This window comes from Gopherus evgoodei, chromosome 3 (genome assembly GCF_007399415.2).
Source record: "Gopherus evgoodei ecotype Sinaloan lineage chromosome 3, rGopEvg1_v1.p, whole genome shotgun sequence".
NCBI lineage: Eukaryota > Metazoa > Chordata > Testudines > Testudinidae > Gopherus > Gopherus evgoodei.
Genome location: NC_044324.1, coordinates 118,924,056 through 118,943,771, shown reverse-complemented (window position 1 = coordinate 118,943,771; position 19,716 = coordinate 118,924,056). Strand labels below are relative to the sequence as shown.

Sequence of the window (19,716 nt, the reverse complement as noted above, 5' to 3'; positions counted from 1 at the left end):
TCTTCTGTAATTAGACAGCTGATGGTGAGGGTCTCATCTAGACCAGAAGTAGTGGAGGCAGTGAAGGTTTTGTGCTGTCCCATCAGAAATTCATTGTCTGTACTGAAAAGAAAACCCTTGTCACATCTGTACATTTGGGAATGCGGTTAGACTGCTGACAGCAGTCTTTTCATCAGTGGAATGGATCCTTGTGGCCACAGCTGCTGCTACACCACTGAAGGCCTCCAGAAAAGTCCTCTAAGCTAGTCATAGGATTTGGGTACTGTGCCAGATGCCACACCATGCCTGTCAAAATAGTCTTTCTGTGACTAAGGAATAAGAAAGGAGGGGGCCTGTTCTTACATTCAGACAGCACCAGGCACTTTCCATCTCTTGGTGAGAATCTTCCATAAGCCTTTGGAAGATGGCGGCAGAGGGATGCCTTTAGCAAAATTTCAGTATGTAGTATAATTGTTACGGACATGAGCCTGAGACGTGCTGTTAAAATTCATAAAGACTGAACAAGGAAATGTGGGCTAAATAGGAGAGGCAGTGTCACAACAATGTCCTGGAGCTCAGAGGAGTTCCCAGTCTAATGTTGGCATTTAGGAAACTGGTGACTAGCCATGTAGTATTGATATCGACAGACAATACAGCTGTTACATCAGATACTGGCAAACTATGTGGAACGAGGGGCAAAAATCTGGCTCAGTAAACCTCATTTATGAACAAGCGGAAACTCCATATCCCTGAGGGCAACTAACTGTAGGAAATCACAAACTCCAGGTAGACTGATTCAGTCATCAGGAATTACTGCAAAGAGAGAGGTCACTTATACCACAAATATTCTAAAATCCTGCTCAGCATGAGGTGTTCTAAGAATACACCTTTTTCTCTCCCTGGACAGCGCCAAAGAGAGGAAGCCCTGCAGCAGATCAGGGCAAGCCTGTTCCATAAAATGATTCTCTGGATTTACTGGCTTTCCTTCCTTGCAAATCACACACAAGATTCTCTGGAAGATGGAAGTGGGATTCCCCAGCTGGTGTTCTCTGCTCCCTTTGTGCTCCCCGAGGATTTGTGTTATGGAGAAGGTATCAAGAGAACCTGGCCCTGGCGTAAGAGAACTAAATACCCTGTTATTGAACCATAGATTTTTTTATTTTACTTTTTTAAGTCAAGCACTCGGTATAACAAGAAAGAAAATATGGTCCCAATTCAGCAGGGTACATAAGTGCTTGCCTAATTTTAAATTTAAAGGACATACTTCGGAACTTCACTGAATTGGAGCCTAAATTAGGAACAGGGTGGGCCTCACATTGGTTTCAGATTAGGAGATGGCCTCAAATTGGCATGGCATGCACAAGTCCTATATGTGCACAAATGATTATTTATGGTCATTTTGCATCTGAAAGTTTGGTAATTGTGTACCCAGTTTCTTGAACACAAAAATAGGTGTCAATGCAATCTTCAGAGCCTGTGGCTGAAAACTAAGACTATTTTGTGTTTAGATTAATCTAATTGGTCATATCCCTAGATGATGCATCATCGTAGTGAATAATTATTATGGATTATTTATTTTACAGTCGTACCAGAGATGCTAGTCTCTATTGGATCCCCAATATGCCAAGCTATATGTACACATGCAGAAATACTTGGTTCCTGCCGCAAAAATCTTACAATCTAATTTGGTCTTTTTGATAAATACACACAGGATGTCACAGAATAATTGGGTTTGTAATAGCAGAAATGAGCATTTTAATTAGCATTATAAATCAGCTACTAACACAGCATATTATATGAGCTTTACAACACAGTCACCGAAACCATATTCTATTTCATATACTTATACCCTCTCTGGTCCCCGCCTCAGTTGCTTCATGCTTGCAAACCACTTTTGATTTAAAAAGGGGAAGTCCATAGTTTGGTGGACCCTCTAAAATGTGCTGAGCATGTGAAATATTGGATTCATGTAGCAAGATAGAAAAACAAAGTCTGAATGTCTACAATACTAGAGGATTTAATGCTATGCAGTGATTTTTACAGTACCGCAGTTATAAGCAGTGTAAGAACAGAATGCTCCCTGGCATACATTACCATCAAAAACTGCAAAGGTTTCAGTTCCATGGCAACATGAAGAGCCCAGTTGTGTTCAAGGTGGAGGTATTAATACATTCAGAGTGAGGGGCTGGGTGTGAGTTGGAAAAAAAATAAAAACACTCTGAATTTTATATGTGTGTGTGTATATATATATATATATATATATATATATAAAAGAACTGAGACGAATGCGAGCTCCCCTTAAGCTCCTTCAAATAGTCTTTACATGTTTTTTTTTCCAGATACATGGCAAAATGAGGATATTAAATTAAAAATGTTTTTGGAAAAAGCGGGCAATAGCAGTCAAATGTTGAGCCAAGAGAATGTACGTAATTCTTGAGATTGTGATGTATTCCCTGAAAATGAAGGCTTGGTCAGTTTGCATAATCAAGGGAATTATTTTTCCCTCAAGACTCGCTACTTCACTGCTGTTGTCCCCAGTGTTTTACTGTTTTCTTTCTTGATTTGTATCTATCTCCTTGTGACTCCTTACTCCTTTCTCTGCATCCCCCTCTGGCTTTCCTCATCTGCTCCAGCGGAAAAGCAGGAACAGCTACATTGTGTCTGCTTCCTGACATCCCAGGAGCTGTCAGAGTATGATGGAAGAGCAATCGGTATTTTGCCTGCCTGTTCCAGCTTCTGTCTCTGATGCTGGCCTGCTTTTCACAGAGGCACGCTGGTGCTAGTGCATTAGGATTAGGTACCCTATGTTGCCATAGTTCCATGATAGGCAGGCAGGTGGGGATGTCCAGATGTTAGTACTTTGCAAGCCAGTGGTAATCTGGCAAGGTAAAGCAGCCATGAATCCAGTTTAATGGGCCCATAGTTTTCAGTGGGGTTTCATGGGTGTAACTCAGGGAAGAGTAGAGGCTGGCAAGTGGAATTTAGTCAGGGGCGGCTCCAGGCCCCAGCACGCCAAGCACGTGCTTAGGGTGGCATGCCACTGGGTGTGCTCTGCCGGTCGCTGGGAGGGCGGCAGGCAGGGTGCCTTCAGTGGCGTGCCTGCGGAGGGTCCACTGGTCCCACAGCTTCAGTGAACCTCGCCTGTGGGAGGTCCACCGGAGCCGCGGGACCGGTGAGCGGCAGAGTGCCCCCTGTGGCATGACGCCATGCTTGAGGCGGCAAAATGTCTAGAGCAGCCCCTGAATTTAGTTAATTGTTCTGTTGATGATGTGCCAGTGGGTAGAATTCAGCTCACTTTATCTTTTCTGTGTTGGGTTTTCATGGCTAACTTTGAGAAAAAAATAAGAAATTTGTTTTTGTCACTGAAGTTGGAACATCTGACTCTTAGTGTGCACAAGAGGTGAAATTTGCCCTTGTGCAGAAGACCAGCACAGGGCTTATACATCTCTTCGGAGGGCTTAATGAGTCTTAAGAATTGCACTGGCCTTCTTTTGGCTTCTGCACAGGGCTGAATTTCACCTCCAGGAAACAGAACTAGTATGAAGGTGCCATTTTTTAACCAGTCTTTTTTTCAGAGTGCTGCAGCTCTTGGTGGCCTAAACAACTTGACTAATGCCACATTTGACAAGCTCCCTAATATGGGATTGTTGTGATTCCTGGTTGCTTGCTACATAACCGAAATAAATAAATTACAAATGCAATATGTTAAAATCTTGGATTTCAAATTAGTCTGTGGTGTCCCATATTATGTGATACCTTCATCTTCAATTTCCTTTTCACAAAGGAACTGTACATACAGTGCTGAATGAATAGCAGGGTCATTCAGGCTGAACAGTGTAGTATGTATAGCTCCAAATTCCATTCAGGTGCCCAGAGCTGGTACAACACTCTGAACAGGGTGTCTATTTTTGAAAAGGACTTTCCCAGTAGGGGACCTCACTCATTCATTCTGACAGGAAAGATAAGGAGAAAGCAACAAGAGAAACATAAAAGAAAGGAGAAAGCAAGGAGAGAGAATCAAGAACGGGAAAAGAGATGAGTTGGGGAGCAAGGGCAGAAGGATGACAGAGGAGTGACGGGGGCTATGGAGGAGGGAGAATGGAGAGAGCACAAAACAGGAAGACGATGCTGCTCTGGTTGTTGTTTTTTATGGGGGGGGGGAGATTTATTTTCTCTGTTTCTCCTGAAAAATAACAAGGAGAGGAAGGAAAAGAAAATACCACCAAAAAAAAAAAAAGCAGTAGAGAAATGAGAGAGGATCTGGAGGAGAGAGTAAGACTGAGAATAATCAAAAAAAGAAGGGTATAGAAGACATGGGATTGATATGATAAATACAGTTTTAAAATGTGGATGCCAAGGTTGTGGTGTCAGCAGTGCTGCTTTTGCATGCTGACCTCAGCACCTAAGGTGCCTAAGCTCAGTTGATAGGACTCTAGGACGAAATTCACCCTGGTGCAGAAGACCAGTACAAAGCCTATGGACTACTTAAGCCCCACTCAAACCTTATTTTGAGAGCTACTGGGGGACATAACTTATATATGGTCTATAGGTGCTGTGCTGGTTCCCCCTGCACAGGGGTGAATATTATCTGCAAATGCATAATTGGATGATTAAATAAAGTGTCATAACTGAAAAGTAGGGCCTGCAGTGATTAGGTTAGAGGCATTACTTCTCTGGAAAGCTTCTCACAAGTCTGGTAATTTTGAGAGGGAAGCAGGTAAGGCAGAATTCTGTTGCTAACGAGATTTGAGTCAGATTGATGATAATTGTTACCATAGGACTTGTAGAGTAATTAGATTAACAGGTCAGACTTTTTTTAAAAAATTGCATATCACACTAGTATGTTCATGTCCTCCCACAATGTCAAGCTCAGTAGTTATGCAAAAGGATAAGAAAATTGATTTTGCATTGAGACTTACTGTAGGCAGATTGTTATTATTGACTCTGCTCATTGATAGCAGAAGCAGTGCTATTGTTATGCAATCAGCTAGCGGTGTTAATATACAGTGAGGTCTCTTCTCTGCATAGCAGTACTTCCACTTGTTCAGACAAAGTAGACTACCCAAAAATACCAGACTAAAAGGGAATTCTAGGCTTGGCTTGGGAATGGGTTTGTGAATGAATTATGTATCATATAACACATTTATTTCTTCCTGCTCCAGACTGTCTTCTTAAACATGTCTCTTATTATCATTCTGTGTCACTTGGGCTTGGTTCACTATTAGGCTCAAAGATCAGTAGTGAGGGTGTGGGGTGGAAAACCTTCTCTTGTTTCAGAGGGAAGCAAAAGCTGGGTTTGAGCTGCTTTCCCTCCTCGATCTCTCCTTCACTGGGTAAAGAGGCTGAGGCTCTGAAGTTGTTTTCTTCCCACTCTGCTGGTCTCTGCTCTGATGCAGGGATCATCAGCATTCAGATGCTTACTCTCCCCTTGCCTGTAATGCTGAGAGGTGGCTTCGGCAAGGCTGTGCTTTCCATGTCTTCGCTTGGCCGAGGGACGTTATTTCTGCTCCTGGGCGAAGGCAAAAGAAGATTGGGCTGGTCTAGGTCACCAGTGCTACCAAACTCATGAATCAGAGGTCAGAAATCATGAGATAGGGTTAAAATCCTGAAGTTTTTTTACAAAGTGATAAATGTTAGGTCCATTTTTTGCTTTCTGGTTTCTGAGCCTGTAGGCTGCACTCAATTCACATTTTAAGCTTTTCATCACAAACATGAGAGCTGGAAACTTACTTTTTCTAAAAAAGGAAAGATGAGATTCTTACATCATCGCAAGTCTCCAAGAGCTCGGGCTTTAAGTAAAGCACCTACCATTGTGAAACTTGTGATAAAATAGCAAGAGTTGGCAGCACTGGGTCACCACCCTCTCTCTCCTCAACAGTTTTGTTTTTATATGTAGCCCACGTTTTTCACTGAGGAACCAGAATGTGAGAGAACTTTTGTTTCTCTCCTTCACTGAAGAGATCAGGCCACACATTGCTCAGGCCTAGATCCTCAAATGTATTCAACTCCCATTGAAATCAATGGAAGTTAGGTACCTAAATATCTTTGCAGGTCTAGACCTGAGCCTCTTTGCCCAATGGGAAAGGGAAGTGATCAGGCCTGGGAGCAGCAAGCATTGGAGTGGGTTAGAGGGAAGGAGGAATGTGTGTTGGAGGTTTAGGTTTATTGTTGGAGAAAAGGAACACATAGGGGACATGTTAATTGCATATGCAAGGTATATATCAAGGGGGTCTCACATATTCTGCAGCAGTGTGTTTTAGGTGGGAACCCATGGTGAGGGTGGGAGTGTCTAGGGAAAAAGAATGGGGAGAAGAGCTCACATTCAGGGATGGTATCTCCCTGAGTCTTCCTGCTATTAGGAAAGCACGTGGTGAAGGAGCATAAAAAGGAATGATATCCGTAGGTAAAAGTAGACTTCTTGTCACCACACCACCACAGCCCTGTTGTCTTTGGAGTAGCAGGAGGGAAGCCCCCTTGTATTACACTGCAATTATGTAGAATGGTGGCTGATATTTTTTTCTTGGATCACTGCTGAAGAACTGAAGTGGGAAGCTCCATGTAGATTTGGCAAATTGTAACACAGTAGGATTAATACACTGGATCAGCTAAAATCAAAACCAGCTCAAAGGGCAAACAAATGAGGGTTGTGGTTTCATCTTAGTGTTCAGGAGAAATCAGTATACATTATTAAATTTGGAAAGAGAGGGAACAATATGTCTGGAAGCAGTAGCCACATAACAAATGACAAAGAACTTACTATGTCAGTGAGAAAATCACTAGCTTCTGGTATTTAGTTTTGGCTTTGGGAGGGGATTTGTGAATGAATTACACAGCAAATAATTTCTGGCTTTCATTTCAGAGTTCACTTAATGTTTTTAAAGCAAAGGCAGATGATACAATCAATGGTGTATAAAAACTCACATGTGTATATACTCTCCCAAAAGCAAATTTATTCATGGTCTCCATTCATCTTCATTTTATTTTATTTTCAAACCTCAACAATTAGCTCCTCCTCCTTTGGCTACAATATTTATTCAGCCCTTGTCAAAAAGTCTTGTAGGGGCATTGACTGGTAGCCTTAGAATGTGATATAAATGCAGGTGCAGTTGACACACCAGGCTAATGCATTCTCAGTCGTTTGGAAAGTTAAAAAGAACATCTTTCATTAGGCAGCCAAATTTTCTTCCTAGGTTTTTGAGGATAAGAACTCTTTAGTTGATGCCATGAGAAATGGGAATCCATGTCTACACTTCAGACGCATGTAATCCTTCTCCAGCTTTTCCCCTTCCCTCCTCTTGTTGGGTCAGTACTGCAGTTAGGAGTTGTATTTATTTTACTTCCAGTTTTTGTTGTAGGCTTAATGGCTCTGTAATATTCTTTTTCCAGCAGTATAATGATCTTATTAGTCAGTAGCCTGTCTAACTGTTAATTTGCTTATAATCGTTTTTTCAAGGGGTTGCTTTAATACGGAGGGGAAATCAGTTATTTGGGCTGCAAATGCCTGATGCTGTATGTTCCGCAACTCCCTGTCATTGTGGTACGTTTTTACATTAGGGCACCTGGGCTTTTAAATGAAAGTGTCAAGCACCTTGTGGTCCTGGAAACTTGAAACATGTGGCTGCCTGTAGAGAAACCATACACTAAGTTACAGCCTGTGTGGGCCCAGATTTGCTTGGCAAGCATTACCATGCCAGCATGACTCTTAGTAGGAGTGGAGAGGGGATGGGTAGCTGCCAGTCCTGATTTTTATGTATCTCTAATGTGTTCTGACACCCCAGTTTGCAGGACTTGAAATCCCCAGGATTCTTGTTTCAGGCTGCTGACCCCGCACATATGGTGGTGATGTGACAAAAAACTAAAAGATGTAACCAACTCTCTCCAAAAGCTTTGTCTTTTTTTCCCTCATTTCCCCTGCCACCTCTGGAACTGTTCTGCAGGACCCTGCTCTCTCAAGGCTCCCTGCCTCCTCTGTTCTTCTCTTTTTTTCATCTATTTTTGCAAAGTAGAAGGATTCGATTTGGGGGAGAAATTACCTGTTGTGGAACTCTGAATTGCCTTCTCTTCATGTGTTCTTGTCTTTCTTCTCTTCTTTCTTCTCGTGATCTCTTTTTCACTTTGACCCTCCCCATGCAGGTCAGTGGCTCAGTTGTAAGTCTTGGTGAATATTCTTTGTTCTCTGTAAGTGACTTCTTCATACAGAGAATACAGGTTCACAAGCTGTTCTTTTGCTTTCCTTCCTGCAGCTGCCATAATAATTCCTCTGCTCTTGTGGGTAGGCCAATTTTGGCTGAAAAACTTATAAACAACTGAGTAGGGCTGTGAGGGCAGTGAAATATTGGTTGCTTTGCAGTTTGGATATTTTAAAAATGGATTGTATATACAAAAAAGTGTTCTCTTTAGCATTTCTGTAATAATTCAGCTCCCTACATGTTTTTTTTTAATGTATGTTTTTACATTACAAATATTAGGTGCTTGATTTACTTTTTTGTCTTGCATCTTTGTCAAACTGTGGAAGACTTGGACTGTGCCATCACAGCTCGAGTCTGAAATCTGACCTGCAATTAGGCTGGGAGAGCAGTATCTCAGGTTTCAGCTCAATTGAATGGCAAGGGAATGATGAAACTAGGCTCTGGTCTACACTATGGGTTTAGGTCAAATTTAGCAGTGTTAGATCAATTTAACCCTGCACCTGTCCACACGACAAAGCCGTTTTTGTTGACTTAAAGGGCTCTTAAAATCGATTTCTGTACTCCTCTCCGATGAGGGGATTAGCGCTGAAATCGATCCTGCTGGGTTGAATTTGGGATAGTGTGGACGCAATTTGACCGTATTGTCCTCCGGGAGCTATCCCAGAGTGCTCCATTGTGACCGCTCTGGACAGTGCTCTCAACTCAGGTAGACAGGAAAAGCCCCGCGAACTTTAGAATTTCAATTTCCTGTTTGGCCAGCGTGGCGAGCTGATCAGCACAGGTGACCATGGAGTCCCAGAATCGCAAAAGAGCTCCAGCATGGACCGAACAGGAGGTACTGGGTCTGATCGCTGTATGGGGAGATGAATCCATGCTATCAGAACTCTGTTGTAAAAGACTAAATGATTAAGCACATCTAGACACCAGGGCAGTTAGAGTGCAGTAGGGCATGCTGCACATCAGAGAAGCTTTGAAAGCCAGTTTCATGACTGGTCAGGGGGCTACAATGTGAAAGTTCTGTTTGTTTCTCCTTGATGAAAACCCATCCCCTTGGTTCACTCTAGTTCCCTGTAAGCCAACAGCCCCCTCCTCCCCCCTTTGATCTCCACTTGCAGAGGCAATAAAGTCAGTGTTGTTTCAAATTCATGCATTCTTTATTACTTCATCACACAAATGGATAACTACCATGGTAGCCCAGGATGGGTGGGGGAGGAGGGAAGCACAGGGGTGAGGTAATTGTAGGGGCACCCCCTAGAATGGCATGCAATTCATCATAGAAGCAGGATGTCTGGGTCTCTGATGACCTGGAGCATCTGGTTGCCTCTCTGGTTCTTTGGTAGGCTTGCCTGATTTTTCCGGCAGGACTGAATCTCCATTAGACGAAACTTAAAAAAGGGAATGACCTGGAGTCACTCCCATTTATGTCCAGGCGCCCCCGACAGACCTCACCGAGGCCGGCCAGCAGCACCCATGTCTGCCTAGGAGCCCCCGATCAACCTCACTGAGGCCAGCCAGGAGGACCCAGGAGGCAGCAGCAGACGATACAATATGGCTGCTAACTCTCTTCACTAACTTGCAAAGACAAGGCGCTGCTGCTGTGTAGCACTGCAGTACAGCATCTGCCAGCAGCACCCAGGAGATGTACGGTGACAGTGAGATGAGCAGGCTCCATGCTTGCCATGGTATGTCGTCTGCATGGGTAACCCAGGAAAAAAGGCGAGAAACAATTTTTTGCCATTGCTTTTGGGGGTGGCTGACAACATGTACCCAGAACCACATGTGACAATGTTTTTGCCCCATCAGGCATTGGGAGCTCAATCCAGAAGTCCAGTGGGCGGCGGAGACTGCAGGAACTGTGGGATAGCTACCCACAGTGCAGCACTCCGAAAGTCGACGCCAGCCTCGGTACTGTGGACGCACTCCGTGGACTTAATGGTCTTAAGTGGGGACACACACAATCGACTGTATCAAATGCGATTTCTAAAAAACTGACACATTAAATTGACCTAATTTCATAGTGTAGACATACTCAGAGTTGTCTACTGTCAGAGTTGTAACTCAGGTCTCACTCCAGCTGTGATGTCATGGTGTAGGTCCTCCAAAGATTGCCAAAGTCTGAAAAAAACTAAGTGCATGGGAATCACAGTGTGCTGGGCATAACCATAAAAGAGTGGTGCAGTAGCCCCTGATGGCAGGAAAGAGAGGTGTAGCACAGGTACCAGAAAGCAATGATTGACAACATTTTTATTCAAAGAAGCACAAATCTTATGGAAAATTTCTATAGAATTTAGTAGGGATGAAACCAAATAGGGTTCAGTCAAAATGCTGTAGAGAGTCTACTGAAATGTCTCTTAAAACCTGTAGAATTTAATGAAGAATAATCTCCTTTCTGTAGGTTTTTAGAACTGTATGATAGTATAGTTCTCCATTAAATTCTGTAGAATGGTTGGGGCAAAAACACCATAGAAAAGTTATAATTTTCGATTACATTTGGTAGGATTGATATGAGGGAATGTTTAAACTGAGAATATAATTACTATTTTCACCTAAATGCACTTTTTCTTCACGTGAAGATGTTTATACAGAAGAAGGTACTTAGGACTAATGTTACACCTTAACTTTCATGGAGGCAGCTGGTATTGTATTATTTAGGCTTGGCATGGTTTGAATGGATGCTTCACTTAGATGTTGTATATAGGGTGTTACAGCATTGTTGATAAAGATGACAGGGATCCTGGTCTGACAAGGAAAAGCTGTTCCTTGTACTCCCCCTTATGTTAACCCCAAGTCACATGATGTGTTTCCTTTCCTGACTGAATTAGAGATGAACAATACTTTTAGGATTAGCAGGGCTGGTTCCAGCGTTTTTGCTGCCACAAGCAGCAAAAAAAAAAAAAAAGAAAGCTGCGGTCGGTGGCACTTCAGTGGCAGCTCTACCGCCGCTGCTTTATTCTTCGATGGCAATTCAGTGGCGGGTCCTTCCACCCGAGAGGGACTGAGGGACCTGCTGCCGATTTGGCGCCAAAGAGCTGGATGTGCCGCCCCTTTCCATTGGCCACCCCAAGCACCTGCTTGGTGTGCTGGTGTCTGGAGCCGGCCCTGAGGATTGAGATTCCAATGTTTGTGATTATCAAATTCAAGTTTGCTCGTACAAACTTACCATGAGAGTTCAGGCTGAAAGGAGAGTGATTTGGTTTGTTTGGGGTCTTTTTACTTCTTTGCAAAGGTAAAAAGGGTCTGGTAGAGATTAAATGAGGCTGCATCTAGTCCTGCTGCAACCCCTTACTACCAAGCATAGTTCTACTTACTGGGCATGGACCCGCTGCCCCAGATTGTGATTTATGAGATGGCCCCCTTTATGTTGTTCTAATTGCATAAATCCAGTGTAAACAGACATCACATATTATCCCATCCAGTATAACAGCTCAGTGTAGGAGACTTGTCTGTGGTGGGTTAGAGACATGCTGGGAAGGGTGATCATGGCCAGAGTGTGCTATGATCTGGTTATTGTAGGTTGATATATGGTACATATAGGACAATTACAAGGCAGCACAACCTAGAGCAGCCTTAGGGCTGCTCTAAATTGTGTCAGGGGCTGAACAGTCCCTTAAAGGCAGCTTTGCCTCCCCTCCCTTTCCCTATTCCTTTGCCTCCCCTCCCTTTCCCTATTCCTGTACTTACTGGTGGAATGAAGAATTGAGTGGCTGTAGTCAAGCTGTTTTCATGAGGAGGGTTAATGTGGACAAGGGTTTGCAGTATCAGATCCCTAATTATAGAATAATTCATAAGGCAACATCAGAGATCCATTCCCTTGGGCAATATTTAAAGGTCACTTTTCAATTAAATTGAAATGATATCTGATCTGCAAATGTTACAAATGTGCTGTGCCACAAAATTGAGGCTCAGATATCTTTACAAGAAAATGAGCTGCAAAAAGGGAGAGTCCTGTGAGAGTGATGCTGATACTGAAGCAGTATGAGATACCAGGCCTTTTTTATGTTTCTGATATCAACATCATAGTTTGTCTAACGTTGTGTGACACTGTGGCTAAGTTCTCCACACTGTTCATCCTCAGCAAGCCAAGTGTTACTGCCAACATTGCTGTTCTAAAAACTTATAAAATAATTTGCTAATTTGGGGCCTGGTCCTGCATCTTTTATCTGCCCAACATTTCTCCCTGAAGTCCTGCATTCAGTACAGTTCCCAGCTGCAGAAATATAACAGTGGTGTCCATTTTATCTTTGACAATACAGTATATAACTTCTATAATAAATGTTTGCACACTTACTTTAGCCCACAACTTATACTGCTTCTCTTCTCTTCTGTTATGTTCTCTTGTATGTCTGCTGCCCTCTGTATTACTAGTTATATAAGAAAATAACTTGTAATATCAACAGTACAGTTTGCCATGTAGTATCTAAAATATTACCTTATCGCCTTATTACAATGGAAAAATGGGAGAGAAGGGGTAATTAATCATTTTCCTGCTCATGAATATCTTCAAAACAGCAATGAAGCTTTGCCACTACACATATTCCTCCAATACTTATTAGATAAGAGAGTGTATATAGTTATGACCCTAGATCTCCTAGACCTTTCCTTTACATTTCCCCCCTGCTGATTTCATTCATATCTACCACTGTCATTGGCCGCAATATATCTGCCATCTCCAGCCTTTCCAAATCCTTCTCTTCCTCTTTCCCCATCTCCCTTTACACCAGCTGGACACCATCTTCTTTTCATTGGAAGCATGTATTACAATCAGGCCTATTTTGAGGGTTTTTTTAAAACAAGTCTTTTATTTCATTAAAAACAAACTTTAAAAATGTGTATGTTTTACTGAAGTGTTAGAAACTCACACACTAGCATTGTGCAAGTTCTAAGCACAGTGGTTTTCAACCATTTTTTCCATGTGTGGATCCCTAAAAAATTTCAAATGGAGGTGCAGACCCCTTTTGAAATGTGTGACGTACTCTGCAAACACCCAGGGGTCCGTGGACCACAGATTGAAAACCACTGTTTTAGTGTATGAGAACTGAAAACTAAAACTGGCTATAACAAAGTGAAACTGGCCAAAAGTTTCACTTTCTAAACTGAGTGCAATGTCAGAAATAAAATATTTTAATTATTCTTTATTTGAACAATCTGTGGTGTCTTTAGTAACACAAATGAAGAGTTTTGGTTAATATTCAGCTTTTATCTTGACTGTGTCCATTGGTGTAATAAGATTTTTGTTGTCTCTGGAATGTAAAAATAGTTTCCCCCTCTCTGCTTGGAATAAATACTGTGGTATCATGTGGTTGCCTAGGCAAAGGTGATTTTAGTTGTTTAACAATGCAGTTATCAGATGCTGGCCAAACACACCACCAGAATCTTTCCTAAATGAGATGGCAGTGTGATTGACCCTTCTGTATTTCAGGACAGACTATGTGCATGTAGGAAATTAACTTTCTCAGTGCAGCTGGATATTCCAGGACTAACTTTGTGTTCCCCAGTCATCTGAATGAATGTGGTATTAAAACTGTTGCCAAACTGCGTGCTGAAGCATTCTTTTTCTCCGATGCAGTGTTGCCAAAAAGCAAGCATTAAAAAAATCATGAGTCAGGACATCAAAAATCATCATTGTCTGAAAAATAATGAATTTTTAAAAATGATAAATATTGGGGGATAGGCGTTGGTGTTTGCCTTCTGGGCTCCAGCCATATCCCTTATACACACCCATGCCCTGACACATTACCTTATACCAGGGCCAGAAGTGGGGTCGGCAGAGAGTTATGTAAGATCTCCTCCTCCTGAGTTTGGGATTTCCCTATGCAGGAGGAATACCCAGATGGCCAGTTTAGCCAGTTTTTCACCTGCCTTTCTCCGTTAGACCAGAACGGGGACCAAGATGTGGCTCATGATCCCTGCCTCAGAGCATTTACAGTCAAAGTAAAGAAAAGAATTGCAGAAGGATACAACAAAAATAGTGCTCCAGGAGTGGAATACAATGGGGCAAAGATAACATAATCTGATTATGTGGCCATATAGAAAAATAATGTCCATGCCTTGACTCTAAATGCTAAACCTTCAAGGAGGGACTTGAGTTAGAAGAGGATAGAGTTATGGTACATGGGGTCAGAAAGAATGTTTCCTCCCTAAAGTGCAATATATATGAGTCCCAATCTTTCTCCCATCAAAGAAAAGAGGCAAAACTCTTGTTAACTTCAAGGGGAGCAGGGTTGGGTTCTTAAATTTTTTGCAGAGTTAAGATAATCCATGACAAATTATTATGTTCATTTAAAAAATGTGACAAAAAATCATAGACGGGTGTCTGATATGCCTTTGAGTTAATTAAAGTTTCCTGACAAAAAGAGAGAATTAAATACCCTCTTCTTATTGGTGAGAGACTTTGTGCATTTCATGTGAAATATTGCAGGTTGTGATTGCCTCTTGAATTAGCAAACCTGCTATAAAGGATGTTTCACAGATCTTCAGTGACGTGGTATCTTACACATTTACACCTTTGCTATTTTTCACGACACTTGTTTTTGTGAGAGCTCCTACAATAGAGTGCACTACAGGATTGGATTGTTTTGTCTCCCACATTTTCTGTAGGAAATACATTGTTTTAGTCTTGCTGAGAAACTGAGTGGGCACTCAGGGAAAAGGCAGGGGGCTAGTAGGTGACAGACGAAGAGAACAACACAAGGCTCCTTTCAGCAACTTGGGATAATCATCTAGAGCAGGGGTTCTCAACCTTTTTCTTTCTCAGCCCTCCCCAACATGCTATAAAAACATCAGAGCCCACCTGTGCCACAACTGTTTTTCTGCATATCAAAGTCAGGGCCAGCATTAGGAAGTAAGCAAACAGTTGCCCAGGACCACTACACCACAGGGGACCCCACAAAGCTTAATTGCTTAGGCTTTGGCTTCAGCCGTGGATGGTGGGGCTTAGGCTTTATGCCCTGGGCCCCAGTGAGTCTAATGCTGTCCCTGCATGACGGACCCCTTGAAATCTGCGTGCGGCCCCCCGGGAGCCTCAGACCCCTGCTTGAGAACTGCCAAACTAGAGGGCACCGATGAACACTTCTACTTAGGGTTGTTAAACTAGGCCAAGCAAACTGCTAGCGTGTGGGCACAGGAAAAAATGTGCATGCTTTGTGAAATTGTTGTACTAAAAATAATTTGCATTTTTGTTTATAGCAGTGTTATCATAGTTGAAGAAAGTGAAGTAGAACTTAGCTGCCTGGGACAAAAATGTCCGTTGTTGTTTTCATGATTGCCAAGGAGAGGCGTATGAATCCCTTCGTGTTTGGCTAGGGAAAATAAAGGGTAACGTTTTCCAAACTATGTAAGTACCATTTTCAAGAGAGGTGATTTAGGCTCTTAGCAGCCTAAATCTCATTGAAAGTCAATATGATTTTGGATCCTAAGTGCCCAATACACTTTTGAAAATGAGACTTAGGAGCCTCAGTTACATTAGTATTTTTGAAAATGTTATCGGAAGTTTTTTAATTTGGTGAGAAGTTGCAGCACAACCGCTAACATAATTGCTGTCAAGAGTTTTGACCGACTCATTGATAACTTAGTAAATACCATTATAATTGAGATCATATAGAATTAATAGTAAGGAATAAGAGATTATCCATAATAACTGATTATTTAATGTAGAACATCACTGTTTTGTTCTAGATATTAATGTCAAAATACCTAGTAATTGTTTGATATGGGCAGTAAAGTATCTTGACAGTGTTTTGGATTCTGAGTTAAAAGATTTGCACTGCAGTTCTTTTTGAATAAATGACGGCCAAATGATACAAGAAAGGCAGAAGATGCAGCACAAAGTATCATACAAAGATTATGGCCAAGATAGCTGTGAACTGTTCCAAGAAATAATGCCCATGGAACAGATGAAAAAAATCACATCAATTTTTTTGGGTTGATCTTTTATTTCAGACAAACCTTGCATGCAGGTATGTTAGGGTGAGATGCTTCATTTGAGTATCTCTGGATTAATTTGAAATTGTTTACTTTATCCCCCACTAATATGCTAAAAGAGTTGGTAAATTAAAAGATGCCAAGCGAAAGATAAAGACTGTATAGCATTTTATAGTCAGTGCTTCTCTTTAGGCTTAATCCTTGTATTGCAGTGTTAAAATTTACAGAACAGCTTGTAATTGCAGTAGTTTATTTAAACCATCTATTTGTGGTTATGGCTGCTGAGGAAGTTTAAACTTCGACATTCCCCAGCCATCTAATACCAGCAAATTGACTTCAGGTCTCTTGTAAGAATATCTAAATGTAGGCTGTTGAATAATCCCTTTGGGGGCCCTGTAACTATTTTTATGCTTGGATATGCGTCATCAGTGGGTATTTTCTCTGGTGACTAGCTTACATCAGTAGGTCTCCTACCATACATTCTATCAGTGAGTGAGTTATGATTGATGGGAATCACGGTCGCTGTTTAGCTTTTATCTGTGACCTCAAATAATGGACAACAGGAATTTCCAGGCTGTTAAATTCTTTGAATGACTGAAGATACGGAATTGCAGTGCTGATAAACAGAGGTAGTACTGAGATATTATTCACTAGAAGAGGGGAGCTAAAGGGGGGGCGGAGGAGGTTCCTTATCTGAAAGGCGGTAAATCCAGCTCTATTGCTTTGCTGTTAGTGGAACGGTATGCTTCCCACACCCAAAGAAAGTAGCTGTGCTGGAGAATTGTCAAACATGATGCACTGAATAACTCTGCATGGCTTTCTAGTGATGTATGCCTGACTGTAGAAGCATAATTTAAATGTGTTTAATTAGCTGATCTTTAGGGCAGTTTGTCAGTCTGGTTTTATCCCGGGGGCACATGCTGTTTGCAGCTGTACCAAGGAAATGCTGTGGAATTTGAAGTAGATTTTTTTTCTTTTTTAATAGTTGGGAATAGGGGATGGATTAATCGGTAAATTTAATCTAGAAGTTATCTGGACTAAATCTAAAGGTGCAGTAGGTTAGGTGCTTTAAAGGTTATGCTGCACTTTCCACAGTGACCCACTGAGATTGTGGTAGCAGTTCATTTCCTGATCTTAAATACTTTCTGTTATAGAAATGAGTATGATGAATGCATGTGATGATTTATCTCCCTTGTTTTCTTTCACTGTACCTTTCCCACCTCCTCTGTCTCTGACATGTGTAAATGAGGCTGCAGTGTAGTTGTGAGATTGTGTCAGCATCATTCTGTGATAATTTAAAAGCTCGAGCCAGCTCTAGATAGTGAGATACTTTCCCTTTCTTCTTTTGTGCTTACTCCTTTTGGCACAGATGTGACCAGCAGATACAATATTCAGCTCCTCCCGAAGGCTGGCTCAGAGACCTGGCAAACCCTTTTGCTGACAGACTTTTCAGGGCATGACAGTGGGGTGCACAGAAACATAGAGTGGGTGCAATATAAAGAACTGTGCAGCTCGTTGATTAAAATCATCTTTGTTTATCAAACTATATGATATAAGGGACGGTAGGTAGCTGGCTCTGAATTCCTTGTTGGGGGAGTGTTCCTGCTGCCATGTAGCCCCTATGCATGGTCTGCCCCTATTCATTTTGGTGCTGTTTGTTTTTCAGCATTCTCAGCTAACAGCCACATGATTTCTGGGCAGGATTTTAAGACTTTTAAGCTTTCAGAGGAAAAATGTGATCTTGATTTTTATTTCTTTGTGGTGTATAGATGTTGCTTGTAATTATTAGAACTGGGAGCACTGGCTGTTGGGAGTCTGAAAGGACAGGAAATAGGAAGGAGTGGGGAGGAGTTGAGGAGGCAGAGTGAGAGTTACAGAGGGTGCAGCAACAGCTTGGTAAAGAGCTTTCCACTTTAAAAATAAAGTCCTGTTAAAGTTTGTTAGTGCCTTGCCTGGTTGATACAACATTTTTGGCGACGAGGATGGATCTTCTGCCTCTGAACCCACCTGCACCCTTTCTGCAAAGCCCAGGTGAGCCTCCAATTGCTTTTACTGCCTGGATCCATATGTTTGAGACTTACCTGCTTGCAGTCAGTGCTACAGAGATTTCTCAAGTAAGAAAGCATGCTCTGCTAATCCACTGCCTTGGAGCAGAAGGGCAGTGAATATTTTACACTTTTCCCCTTGCAGATGATAAATATGAGACTGCACTCGCTGCATTAAAGAACTTTTTTGTGCCAAAAGTGAATGTAGTAGCTAATCACTACGGATTTCGCCAGCATGAGCAGAAACCAAGGGAGACTGTAATGCAGTACATTGCTTCCCTGAGCAGTCTGATTGTAACTTGTGACTTTGGGAATATGGCAGATGAGATGATTAGAGATCAGCTCATTGAGAAAAGAACCATGCTTTGTGTAAGAGAACACTTACTTCCAGAATCACAACTTACACTAGAAAAAGCAATAACCATTGCTACTCAGATTGAGTCAGCTACAGCTGAAGCCAAAATAATGAGCAGGGATACAGGAGGCACAGTCCAGGCTGTGACTCCTTTGCAGAAAAGTTCACTATTGCTGCAGACAAACAATTGCAGGGGGAAAACTAATGAAAAGCTACTGAATCAGCAAATGCAAAATACAGTAAAAGCATGCTTTCGCTATGGATCCTCACAACACCTTGCAAGTTACACAGGATGTCCAGCAAAAGTAGCGCAGTGCAATCATTGCAAAAAGATTGGACGTTTTCCTAAAGTATGTTGCAGTAGCCAGTTCAATCAACAGGTTCATGCAGTTACAGTACCAGATGTTACTGTGCTGAGCGTGGACAAAACCACTACTGCACATATTTCAGAACAGATAACATGCACTGTAAACATTTCCGCCATACCCTCAGGCAAATCACACTTGATTCAGCTAATGTTGGACACTGGCTCAGCAGTATCTATACTACCTGATTCCATCTATTTGCATTACTTTAAAGATGTGCCTCTTACTGAACCCAAACTTCAGTTGGTGTGCTATTTGAAAAACCATATTCCAGTACATGGTTGCCTGCCAGCAAAAGTTATTTTTGGCGATTGCTGTGTAACTGCAGAGTTCTATATTGTCCACAAAGGCACTCCTATCCGTGGCAGAGATTTATTGGCCGCTTTAAATCTCAGAGTAGTTAATGGACGAATGGATCTTCCTCAGCAAAGCACTCTTGTGGTACACACATCAGTTTCAGCTGGGACCCAACACCAGGTGGAGGAGAAACTCGGCTGTGCTTATGGGTTACTGCATAAAGTTAAAATGCAGAATAATGTGATGCCTGTATGACAGAAATTACGGTGCTTACCATTTTCAGTCAGGGAAGCTGTTTCGGAGGAACTTAGAAAACTTGTTCAAAAGGACATTATTGAAGAGATTAACGCCTATAGTAGTGACGCAGAAGAAGGGTGGAGGCATTTGCCTTTGTGCGGACTTAAGGGAGCCAAATAAAGCTATTGTGATTGACAGCCATCCTCTTCCTCACATAGAAGAAGTATTTGCAGACCTCCGTGGAGCAAAGATGTTTTCTACTTTTGATTTGCAGAGCGCATACCACCAGGTTATGTTGCATGAAGACAGCAGAGACCTCACAGCATTTA

At 42.0% G+C, this 19,716-nt stretch overlaps 1 protein-coding gene across 7 annotated transcripts in view; it reads left to right on the top strand.

The window, feature by feature from the left end:
* Window positions 1-19,716, top strand: part of HIVEP2 (HIVEP zinc finger 2) — a 209,246-nt gene that overhangs the window by 81,153 nt on the left and 108,377 nt on the right. The window contains exon 1 of one of the 7 annotated variants that reach the window (XM_030556464.1): window positions 16,659-16,717. The exons of the other annotated variants lie outside the window; for them this stretch is intronic. The gene's annotated coding sequence lies outside the window, so the exon portion shown is untranslated. Of the gene's footprint in view, window positions 1-16,658; window positions 16,718-19,716 lie in introns of those variants that run through there. 7 annotated transcript variants of the gene reach the window in all.